The sequence below is a fragment of the Budorcas taxicolor genome, chromosome 5 (assembly GCF_023091745.1).
Source record: "Budorcas taxicolor isolate Tak-1 chromosome 5, Takin1.1, whole genome shotgun sequence".
In the NCBI taxonomy this organism is placed as follows: domain Eukaryota; kingdom Metazoa; phylum Chordata; class Mammalia; order Artiodactyla; family Bovidae; genus Budorcas; species Budorcas taxicolor.
Genome location: NC_068914.1, coordinates 19,337,500 through 19,350,524, shown reverse-complemented (window position 1 = coordinate 19,350,524; position 13,025 = coordinate 19,337,500).

The window sequence follows — 13,025 nt, the reverse complement described above, 5'->3', positions numbered from 1 at the left end:
GTCGGTAAAGACTTTGCCTGCAGTGCAGGAGACCCAGGTTCGATCCCTGGGTTGGGAAGATCCCCTGGAGAAGGAAATGGCAACCCATTCCAGTATCCTTGCCTGGAAAATCTCATGGACATAGGAACCTGGTGGATTGCAGTCCATGGGGTCGCAAAGAGTCGGGCACGACTGAGTGACTAACGCAACACACCACAATTTTAAAAAACATTTTTTTCTTTCACTTAGTATCCCGAGCACCTTCATCTTTCTTTTCTGTGTCTGGTCTGACTTGGCATTTCCATTTTTTTCAGGGTTTTTCCCTTTCTCACCACTGTCAGCTTTTCCCCCTTTCTTTTTGGGTCCCTTTTCTCCCTTCTTTGCAGGGGCCTTTTCAGGCTTGGTTTCTGTCTTTGGAGGATCCGGTTTAGCAGATAATCTTGCTCTTGTTCATATTAACAGAGTTAACTCAACACTCACAACATACTATCTTAATATTAGTAGAATAATTAATAGTAGTTTTTAATTAAAAAGCATTAGTTGAGGTCCCCAAGAAGCATTAAGGATACAACAAAATAAAGATTCCTTCCTTACGTTGCAGAAATTCCAACCACCTCCATACCTGCAGAAAAGAAAAAGAAAAAAGCCGGAATATGGAAGCTTTTTTTCCTTTTTTTAAAAAATTAACTATCCTATGATGACTGACTAGATTTAGTAAAATATTAAGTTACTGTTCTCAGCGAACTCCAGAAATATACATTTTAGTTTGTGAATGCCCAGTTATGGTCTTGTCTTGATACATAAGTATTTCCCTTTAGGAAGCAATGAAAGAATTTGTATTTTGGATTAATTCATTCAATACTTATGAAGTACGTGATATATGCAAAGACATGTGCTAGGTGCTAGAAATACAGAGGGAAGCAAAAGAGACAGAGCCCCTGACCTCATGAGGCTTAGAGTCTAGTGGCACTTGGAAATCACCTCCTAGATTTTGAATGGCCCCACTGGAGAACACCTCCAGAGAGCCTTGGACCCTGCTTCGGAAACCACTACACAACTTGGTACTCCCCTCCACTGCCTCCCATGGGGCACCCAGCAAATGCTTGTGGAACATGTCCAAATGACATACCATACCAAGACCACGTCAGTATTTATGGAGGAGTTACGCATTCAGTAAATACGGTTGGACATTTCCTAATGAGAAGGGTATGGTAGGGAGGAGGAAAATATTATCAAACAGCACTGCAGATCACCAGGAATCCTAGAATTCCTAGAATTTTGTACCCATTACAGAGATAATAGTCGTTTCCAGCTGTAAAAACTGTTGGTGCCTCTCAAGGTTCTCCTAAAGTCCAGGGTCTCTAGCAAGTCCTTTCATTACCCAGTCCTTGCCTACCTCTCTTGCCCTTCTTCTATTCTCCAACTTGTAACCAGCATTCCAGCTACCTACAACACATTAGATTTCACAAACATGTCATGCATGCTCAAGAATGTGTTCAACAATACATCTGTATTACCTTTACACCAGTTTAAAAGAATTAGGTAGCATCTAGGACTTTCCTTGTGGTACATTGGATAAGAATCCGCCTATCACTGCAGGGGTCTTAGGTTAGATCCCTGGCCCAGGAAGATTCCACATGCCGTGGAGGAACTAAACCTGTGCACCACAATTATTGAGCCTGCACTCTAAAGCCCCTGAGCTACAACTACCGAGTCTGCGTGCCACAACTACTGAAGTCCATGTTCGTATGGACTACTGAAGTCCACCTAGAACCTGTGCTCTGCAGCAAGAGAAGATGTTGCAATTAAGAGCCTCACACTGCAACTAGAGGGTAGTCCCAGCACTCCGAAACTAGAGAAAGCCTGCTCGAAGCTACAAAGACCCAGTGCAACCAGAAATAAAATAAGTAAATAAATTATAGAAAAAGAATTAGGTAGCATCCATATGGAGGAGGAAATGGCAACCCACTCCAGTATTCCTGCCTGGAGAATCCCAGGGACGGGGGAGCCTGGTGGGCTGCCGTCTATGGGATCACACAGAGTCGGACACGACTGAAGCGACTTAGCAGCAGCAGCATCCATAAATCATATGAAATTTCAAAATGTATATAATAACTATGATCTCATACATACTTAAAAATACTAAATTGTATATTCATATTCAGATATATGTGTGTAAAAACATAAAAATCAAGAAAGATTCATATTGAACTGATAATAATGGTTAATCGTTAAGAAGGGAGTGAGATTGACGGCAAGCATAGAGGAATTTATCTGCATTTTTTTGAAATCTTAACATATAAAAATTTGTGTAAATAACCCTGTATGTGAGACAGCAAAAGAGACACAATGTATGGAATAGTCTTTCGGACTCTGTGGGAGAGGGCGAGGGTGGGATGATGTGGGAGAATGGCATTGAAACATGTATATTATCACATGTGAAACGAATCGCCAGTTCAGGTTCGATGCATGATACAGGGTGCTCAGGGCTGGTGCACTGGGATGACCCAGAGGGATGGGATGGGGAGGGAGGTAGGAGGGGGGTTCAGGATGGGGAACACATGTACACCCATGGTGGATTCAAGTCAATGTATGGTAAAACCAATACAATATTGTAAAGTAAAATATATAAACAGAAAAAAAAATTTGTGTAATTTAAAAAAAAAAAAACATTTAAAAATACATTAACTCAACAGTATATTAAAAGGACTGTACACCATGATCAAATGGGATTTATCCCTGGGATGTAGGATGGTTCAATATCCACAAATCAGTCAGTGTGATACACCATATTAACAAATTACAGAATGAAAATCATATCATTTTAATAGATGCAGACAAAGCTTTTGACAAAAGTCAACATCCGCTTATGATAAAAATTCTCAACAAAATGGGTACAGAGTGAACAAACCTGAACATAATGAAGTCCATATAAGGTAAACCTACAGCCAACATCAAATTCAATGGTGAAAAGCGAAGTTGCTACTGTTCTTTAGTCACTAAGTCATGTCTGACTCTTTGCCCCCTCATAGACCAGCACACCAGGCTCCCCTGTTCATTATCTCCTGGAGTTTGCTCAGATTCACGTCCATTGAGTCAGTGTTGCTATCTAACCATCTCATCCTCTGTCACCCCTCTTCCTTTTGCCTTCAATCTTTCCCAGCATCAGAGTCCCTTCCGATGAGTTGGCCCTTCGCGTCGTGGCCAAAGTAGTGAAGCTTCAGCATCAGTTCTTCCAATGAATATTCAGGACTGATTTCCTTTAGGATTGACTGATTTGATCTCCTCACTGTCCAAGGGACTCAAAAGTCTTCTCCAGCACCACAATTCAAAAGCATCAATTCTTCAGCACTCAGCCTTCTTTATAGTCCAACTCTCACATCTGTACATGACTTCTGGAAAAACCATAGCTTTGACTACACAGATATTTTGTCAGCAAAGTGATATCTCTGCTTTTTAATACACTGTCTAGTTTTGTCATAGCTTTCCTTCCAAAGAGCAAGCATCTTTTAATTTTATGGCTGTAGTCACTGTTCACAGTGATATTAGAGCCCAAGAAAATGAAACCTGCAACTGTTTCCACTTTTTCCCCTTCTATTTGCTGTGAAGTGATAGGACTGGATGCCATGATCTTAGGTTTTGAATGCTGAGTTTTAAGCCAGCTTTTCCACTCTCCTCTTTCACCCTCATCAAGAGTATCTTTAGTTCCTCTTCTGCCATTAGAGTGATATTATCTGCATATCTGAGGTTGTTGATATTTCTTTCGGCAGTCTTGATTCCAACTTGTGATTTGGCATTTCCTCTAAGATCAGGAACAGGACAAGGATACCCACTAGATGAATACATAGAGCCTATAGCCTCAGGCGGAACACTTAAGAAGTGTTCACAAATGGGAGCTATCATCATTGCCGCTGTTGCTGTGGTAGATGTTTGCTGGGTTATCTCATGCTGATCTAAAACCCCTTGAGAAATTTTTCCTGATCTCTGAGACTTATGACTAGAGCATTAGTTTCAAACATAGGGGTATGTTTGAATCACCGGGGGAACTGGTTAAAAATCAGATTCTGGGGCCTAGTCCCTCCCAGTCCTTATTCAGATGCTTTAGAACTGTGGTGTTGGAGAAGACTCTTGAGAATCCCTTGGACTGCAAGGAGATCCAACCAGTACATTCTAAAGGAGATCAGCCCTGGGTATTCTTTGGAAGGAATGACGCTAAAGCTGAAACTCCAGTACTTTGGCCACCTCATGAAAAGAATTGACTCATTGGAAAAGACTCTGATGCTGGGAGGGATTGGGGGAGGGAGGAAGAGGGGACGACAGAGGATGAGATGGCTGAATGGCATCACCAACTCGATGGACATAAGTTTGAGTGAACTCCGGGAGATGGTGATGGACAGGGAGGCCTGCTGCGATTCATGGGGTCGCAAAGAGTCAGACACGACTGAGCAACTGAGCTGAACTGAACTGAAAAATACATACATATATATATTATTAATATATATGTATATTATATATATATATATATATATATATATATAACTAGAAGCCCCCTGCCACTAGTTGTGCTGAGCACTGTCCATTGGTGTCCTCCTACTTTATTTGATTTTCTTAAAAAACTTTAAATTAAATCTTACACATGCTTTAAGAAAAACAAACCAAAGAGCATCAGTTCAGTTCAGTTCAGTCGCTCAGTCGTGTCAGACTCTGAGACCCCATGGACTGCAGCACGCCAGGCCTCCCAGTCCATCACCAACTCCTGGAGTTTACTTAAACACATGTCCATTGTGTCAGTGATATCATCCCAACATCTCATCCTCTGTCATCGCCTTCTTCTCCTGCCTTCAGTCTTTCCCAGCATCAGGGTCTTTTCAAATGAGTCAGCTCTTCGCATCACGTGGCCAAAGTATTGGAGCTTCAGCTTCAGCATTAGTCCTTCCAGTGAATATTCAGGACTGATTTCCTTTAGGATGGACTGGTTGGATCTCCTTGCAGTCCAAGGGACTCTCAAGAGTTTTCTCCAACACCACAGTTCAAAAGCATCAATTCTTCGGTGCTCAGCTTTCTTTATGGTCCACCTCTCCATACATGACTACTGGAAAAACCAAAGCTTTGACTAGACAGACATTTGTTGGCAAAGTAATGTCTCTGCTTTTTAATAAGCTGTCTAGATTGGTCATAACTTTTCTTCCAAGGGGAAAGCATCTTTTAATTCCATGGCTCCAGTCACTATCTGCAGTGATTTTGGAGCCCAAGAAAATAAAGTCTCTCACTGTTTCCCATTGTTTCCACATCTGTTTGCCATGAAGTGATGGGACCTGATGCCATGATCTTCGTTTTCTGAATGTTGAGCTTTAAGCCAACTTTTTCACTATCTGATTTCATTTTCATCAAGAGGCTCTTTAGTTCTTTTTTGCTTTCTGCCATAAGGATGATGTCATTTGCATATCTGGGTTTACTGATATTTCTCCCAGAAATCTTGATTCCAGCTTGTACTTCATCCAGCCCAGCATTTCTCATGATGTACTCTGCATATAAGTTAAATAAGCAGGGTGGCAACATACAGCCTTGACGTACTCCTTTTCCTATTTGGAACCAGTCTGTTGTTCCATGTCCAGTTCTAACTGTTGCTTCTTGACCTGCATACAGATTTCTCAAGAGGTAGGTCAGGTGGTCTGGTATTCCCATCTCTTTCAGAATTTTTCACAGTTTGTTGTGATCCACACAGTCAAATGCTTTGGCATAGTCAATAAAGCAGGAATAGATGTTTTTCTGGAACACTCTTGATTTTTTGATAATCCAGCAGATGTTGGCAATTTGATCTTGGTTCCTCTGCCTTTTCTAAATCCAGCTTGAACATCTGGAAGTTCACAATTCACGGACTGTTGAAGCCTGGCTTGGAGAATTTTGAGCATTACTTAACTAGCATGTGAGATGAGTGCAATTATTTGTGCAGTAGTTGGAGCATTCTTTGGCATTGCCTTTCTTTGGGATTGTAATGAAAACTGACCTTTTCCAGTCCTGTGGCCACTGCTGAGTTTTCCAAATTTGCTGGCATATTGAGTGCAGCACTTTCACAGCATCATCTTTTAGGATTTGAAATAGCTCAACTGGAATTCTATCACCTCCACTAGCTTTGTTCGTAGTGATGCTTCCTAAGGCCCACTTGACTTCACATTCCAGGATGTCTGGCTCTAGGTGAGTGTGAGTGATCACACCATCGTGATTATCTGGGTCGTGAAGATCTTTTTTGTATGGTGGTTCTGTGTATCCTTGCCACCTCTTCTTAATAACTTTTGCTTCTGTTAGGTCCATACCATTTCTGTCCTTTATTGTGCCCATCTTTGCATGAAAAGTTCCCTTGGTATCTCTAATTTTCTTGAAGAGATCTCTAGTCTTCCCCATTCTGTTGTTTTCCTCTATTTCTTTGCATTGATCGCTGAAGAAGGCTTTCTTATCTCTCCTTGCTATTCTTTGGAACTCTGCATTCAAATGGATATATCTTTCCTTTTCTCTTTTGCCTTTTGCTTCTCTTTTTTTCATAGCTGTTTATAAGGTCTCCTCCTTATATAGCTGTTTATAAGACAACCATTTTGCCTCTTTGCATTCCAAAGAGCCTAGAAGCTTATAAAGTGGAAGGAAATTCCCTGGGCCTGACTCCTTCCGTACAGAACTCATGCCTACTCCCTGAGAGAGTAGTTGTTGGCTGTGGTTAATTTTTGTCTGTTTGTCCCCAGAAATCGTCTATACCCATACAAACAGATCCATTAACGTATCTCTTTCACCACCCCCTCAATACTTTCTATGTAAAAAAAACACAAAGAAGATCATAGGATAAATATTGGCAAAAGTTTTTGGTAAAGGGTCAAGCAGTAAATATTTTTGACTTTGCAAGTCATATGGTCTCTATCCCAACAATTAAATTCTCTCTCCATTGTAGCTAGAAGTCGGTCACAGCAGTTCATAAATGAGCGGGTGTGCCTGTGTTCCAGTAAAATGTTTTACCAAACCTCCAGCAGGCTGGATTTGGCCCCCAGGCTATAGCTAGCAGCTGTTGAGTACTACAACCTTCTCCTTTCACTTGGATTTTTTTGAACGTCTTTTCTATATCAGCACATGCAGTGATGTCATTGACTGCTACATGGCATGAATATTTGGCCATTCCTCAACTGGACTGCTGGATATTTTTTCCAGGTTTTGTTGTAATAAACAAAGCTGCCGTAGGCTGTATGCCTGATTGGCTATTCTTAGTCAACTAGCATGAATTCTTCTAGCAGAACTGGTGACTCAAAGGGTAAAGACAAATTTAAAATTTTGATAGACTGCAAATTGTTTTCAGGCTTTTTAAAAAAAATTCAGATTGCCACATACACTTGTGATTTTTATTGCTTAATCTTATTCCTGGTGAATATTTTCTGTTAACTTAACGGTTTTGTAATAACTAAAGGAAAGATCCCAGAGACAGAGGGACCAATAAACTCCGTGGCAGTTGACTCGACTTAATAACTCTTCAATAAATGCTTCCCATCATGAAGCAATTTGCACAGCTTTCTTATCAGTGTATGGAGAAGGAAATGGCAACCCAATCCGGTACTCTTGCCTGGAGAATTCCATGGACTGGGGTCGCAGTCGGACATGACTGAGCAACTTCACCTTCACTTTGTCAGTATAAAGGCAAATTCCCTTTGGCCCAAAAGCAGTGAGGGCAGCTGTTCTCTATGTAAAGAACATTCTGTGCAAAAGCACAATATAACCTGTGCGTAGCAAATACACTGATTAGATGGGACTTAATTGCCATTACAGGTGCAGTGTATGCAGGCATAGGCTCAGGGATGGTGAAAATGCACTTTGAATTTCCAATCAGAGGTCTCATTTGGCCCCTTTATATTAACTGGGCCAATGCTTCAGATTACCTTACCTGAAAAAAAAAAAAATGCATTGATCATGCAGTGTTGCTGAGGGTACAATATTTAACAAAATTTTATTTTATATTGGAGTACAGTTGATTTACAGTGTTGTGTGTTTCATATGTACAGCAAAGTGATTCAGTTATACATGTATCCATTCTTTTTCAGATTATTTTCCCATATACATTATTATAGAATATTGAGAGTTCCCTGTACTATACAGTAGGTTCTGATTATCTGTTTTATATATATAAATAATGTTTTATCAATTTTATATACAGTAATGAGTATACGAGCTTCCCCAGTGGCTAAGTGGGTAAAGAATCCACCAGGAATGCAGGAGACACAAGAGACATGGTTTCGATCCCTGGGTTTGGAAGATCCCCTGCAGGAGGCATGGCAGTCCACTCCAGTATTCTTGCCTGGAGAATCCCATGGACAGAGGAGCCTAGCAGGTTACAGTCCAAAGGGGCACAAAGAGTCGGACATGACTGAGTGACCAAGCACACACACAGTGGGTACATGATAATCCCAATCTCCTAGTTTATCCCTCCTCTTCACCTTTCCCCTTTGGTTACCACAAGCCTGTTTTCTGAGAGTGTGTTTCTGTTTAAAATGAGTTCATTTGTATCACTTAAGATTCCACATGTAAGTGATATCATATATTTGTCTTTGTCTGATTTACTTCACTAAGTATGATAATCTCTAGGTCCATCTATGTTTCTACAGCTGACATTATTTCCTTCTTTTTTATGGTTGAGACAGACTGGTTCCAAATAGGAAAAGGAGTACATCAAGGCTGTATATTGTCACCCTGTTTATTTAGCTTATATGCAGAGTACATCATGAGAAACGCTGGGCTGGAGGAAGCACAAGCTGGAATCAAGATTGCTGGGAGAAATATCAATGACTTCAGATATGCAGATGACACCACCCTTATGGCAGAAAGTGAAGAATTAACTAAAGAGTATCTTGATGAAAGTGAAAGAGGAGAGTGAAAAAGTTGGCTTAAAGCTCAACATTCAGAAAACGAAGATCATGGCATCCAGTCCCATCACTTCATGGCAAATAGATGGGGAAACAGTGGTAACAGTGTCTAACTTTATTTTTTGGGCTCCAAAATCACTGCAGATGGTGACTGCAGCCATGAAATTAAAAGACGCTTACTCCTTGGAAGGAAAGTTATGACCAACCTAGATAGCATATTTGGAGAAGGCAACGGCACCCCACTCCAGTACTCTTGCCTGGAAAATCCCATGGACGGAGGAGCCTGGTGGGCTGCAGTCCGTGGGGTCCGCAAAGAGTCAGACAAGACTGAGCGACTTCACTTTCACTTTTCACTTTCATGCATTGGAGAAGGAAATGGCAACCCACTCCAGTATTCTTGCCTGGAGAATCCCAGGGATGACGGAGCCTGGTGGGCTGCTGTCTATGGGGTCGCACAGTCAGAAACGACTGAAGCGACTTAGCAGCAGCAGCAGCAGATAGCATATTAAGAAGCAGAAACATTACTTTCCCACAAAGGTCCATCTAGTCAAGGCTATGGTTTTTCCAATGGTCATGTATGAATGTGAGAGTTGGACTGTGAAGAAAGCTGAGCACTGAAGAATTGATGCTTTTGAACTGTGGTGTTGGAGAAGACTCTTGAGAGTCCCTTGGACTGCAAGGAGATCCAACCAATCCATCCTAAAGGAGATCAGTCCTGGGTGTTCATTGGAAGGACTGATGCTGAAGCTGAAAATCCAATACTTTGGCTACCTCATGTGAAGAGCTGACTCATTAGAAAAGACTGATGCTGGGAGGGATTGGGGGCAGGAGGAGAAGGGGACAACAGAGGTTGAGATGGCTGGATGGCATCACTGACTCAATGGACATGAGTTTGTGTAAACTCTGGGAGCTGGTGATGGACAGGGAGGCCTGGCATGCTGCGGTTCATGGGGTCGCAGAGTCGGACACGACTGAGCGACTGAACTGACTGACTGAACTGATGGTAATTCTATTTTTAGTTTTTATAGAAACCTCCATACTGTTTTCCATAGTGGTTGTACCAGTTTAAAAACACTCCACCAGTAGTGTAGGTGGATACCCTTTTCTCCACACCCTCTTCTCTAGAGTACAGTTATGAACAACCAGTCTTTACTAAGCCCCCACTATGACCCTGGTGCTGGGCTAAGTCCTTCACCTATTTCCTGCCACCCTGTGATGATAGTGATATCACCATGTTAGAGATGGGAATACTAATGCTCAAATAAGCTAAATCCTTTAGCCACAGCAATACAGTTGCTCCTTTTGATTTCCAGGCCCATGGGGGGAAAAATGAAACTATATGTTGCATTGAAAACTGGCAGAAGCCTTGCAGAAAACAAAAGAAGAGGAACAAAAATGTCTGTATTCCATGAGCTTACAATCTACCCCTGGAAATTTATCCTTAGAAAATAATCCCAAAGGAAAAAGTTATGCCTAAAGATATTGATAACAAAGAGCTAAAAAGTTTAACAAAAGAGAAATGGTTAAGGAAATAATCAGCTTATGGATTAGTAAGTACACATTGTTTCTTTTTTGAAAAATTTATTTTTTAATTGAAGGATAATTGCTTTATAGAATTTTATTGTCTTCTGTCAAACCTTAGCATGAATCAGTCATAGGTATACATAATAATGACGGTGAAAACCAAGGAACAGTGTAAAATAGTGGGAAAATCCCTGATCTCAAAGTCAGGTAACTGGATTAAGTCATACCATTTGAGTGACCTTGGGTGAGTTACTTAGGTTCTCTGAGTCTCTTTTATTCTCAAAAAAAGAAAAAAAAAAAAAGAGTACTCCCCTGTGTATAAGAAGGTTTCAAAGTATTTGCATTCCCACTGTATGTAAATAGTAACACTTTATTCCATGGTTAGGCATGGCCATGAGGCTTGCGTTAGCCAATGACCAAGAACATCTATGATGCGTGTCGCTTCAGAGCATTTAATCAGCAGTGTGAGGCTCCAGCCCTTTCTCTCTCTGTGTGACGGTGATCATCAGGAGAAAGCAAACGTTAACAGGGTGGGCCAAGGCCAAGCGGTCACAGCGAGGACAGCTGCTCAGAGGCAGAGACGACTTTTCAAGGAGTGAAGAATGAACTATTGTTTTCTTAAGCCACTGAGATCTGGTTATTGCCAAACACAGGGGGCCTATCCAGACGATGCACGCAACCTCACCAGTCTGCTTATTACCACTTTCCCCACAGGATCTGAAACAGTGCCTGGCACAAAACCAAAGCTCAAGAAATGTTTGTAGAATGACTGTTGTCCCAAGGGTTAGGCTTTCTTTGAGGCTTTAGTATGCAGATAACCCTTATCCAGCACCAGTGATGAATAACTTTACAGATGCCTGAAGTTGTTATGGGTTATTCTGTCCCACAAAAATTCATATTTCGAATTCTTAACACTCAGTCCTCAGAATGTCACCTGTTTTGGAAATAGGATCATGATAGGTGTAATTAGTTCAGATGTGGTCATACTGGAGTCGAGTGGGCACCTAACCCAATATGACTAATTTTTTTTTTTTTACTGTGCCATGCAGCTTACAGGATCTTAGTTCCCCAAGTAGGGATTGAACTTGGGCCCATGGCATCAAAAGCGCCAAGTCCTAACCACTGGCCCGCCAGTGAAGTCCCCTGATGTTCTTATAGAAGGGGAAATTTGGAAATAAGCAGAGAGGGAGAATTCCTTGTCAAGATTAAGGTTATGCTGCCACAAGCCAGGAACTACCAAAAGCAGGGAGAGGCCTGGGATAACTCCTCCCCAGGGAGCCCAGGCCTGCAGATACCTGGATCTCAGACTTCCAGATATAAGACAATAAGACAAAACATTTCTGTCGTTGAGCCCATCCAGTTTGTGGTACTTGGTTATTGCAGCGCCAGTAAGCAAGTACAAGGGTATTTTACATTTCCTTACTTGAACAGAGGAGTGAAAGCATCCTACAGAGGCACTCATAACAGGGGATCTGTTGTTGACATTTCTTCCGACTAAGGTTCTGTCCCTTGTGTCCCTTCCTTCCCATAAAATTGGGGTGGGTGATTTCCTATTTATTGGACCAATACTTGTGAAGTCCCCTACTTTGTATAGTCTTTGATTAGAAAACAGTTTTTATCTTAACAAATCACTTCAGAAACCACATGACTGAGGCAGCGTTTAGCAACAGAACTTATAAAAGAATAAGGGAAATACTACTGAAGTCTGAATGCAGATGTTTCTGATTCTGGTCCAGACAAGAAGGCATAGACCTGGTTTTCCCTGCTTCTCCTGCTAAGCACACCTAACAACCCTGGAGATAGAGAGACACAACCAAAGAAGTCTGAAAGATGCTAAGAAGGCTTGCCGGTTTGGGAGCCCAGGACCAGAGAGCAGCAGTGAGGGGGCACATACAGTCCCACCACCCAACACGGGGAGAGCCCTGCTCAAACCCCAACCTCGCAACAGAGGCGGCCCAGACAGGCTCACACCCCCGCCCACACCCGTAGAGAACGGGGGTCCCCCTGGTGGGCATGCCACCACCTGGCAAGGGGGTCACCGGCAACCCAGGTGGAAACAAACCACCAGGGAGGCACTCTCCTTCGCCACAAGGCCTGAGACTCCCCTTTTCTACCAAGAGTTACCAAGGTAGGTGGGTGGACTGAGCCAGAGGGAGAAGTCCAGTCATAATGGGTATACCAGTTCAGGAAGCTTCTTTATCCCTGGAGCCTAAGACTCTGCTCCTTCACCAGTAGATACTTAGCCTCCTCAGGCACCACCAGCAGAAACCAAGAGAAACCCTACTGGCCGCAGATAAACCAAGCTGACCAAAATAACACTGCAAAGCTGCTGAAAATTAAACTGCCATTGAAACCACAGTCCACAAAAGAAGGCCAAGACCCATGTGCTAACTTTAAATAGGGTGATGCTTACTAAAAATAAAAGATTTTAATGGGTCCTAGCGTCTCCTAACATAATAGACAAAATGCCTAAGATATTATTAACAGTCACACATCATACCAACAACCAGGAAAACCACAAGTTGAATGAGAAAACAGTCAGTCAATGGATGCCAATACTGAGATGACTCTTGACCAAGATTTTAAAGCAGTCATCTTAAAGCTGCAACTAGACTGCCAATTCAGTTCAGT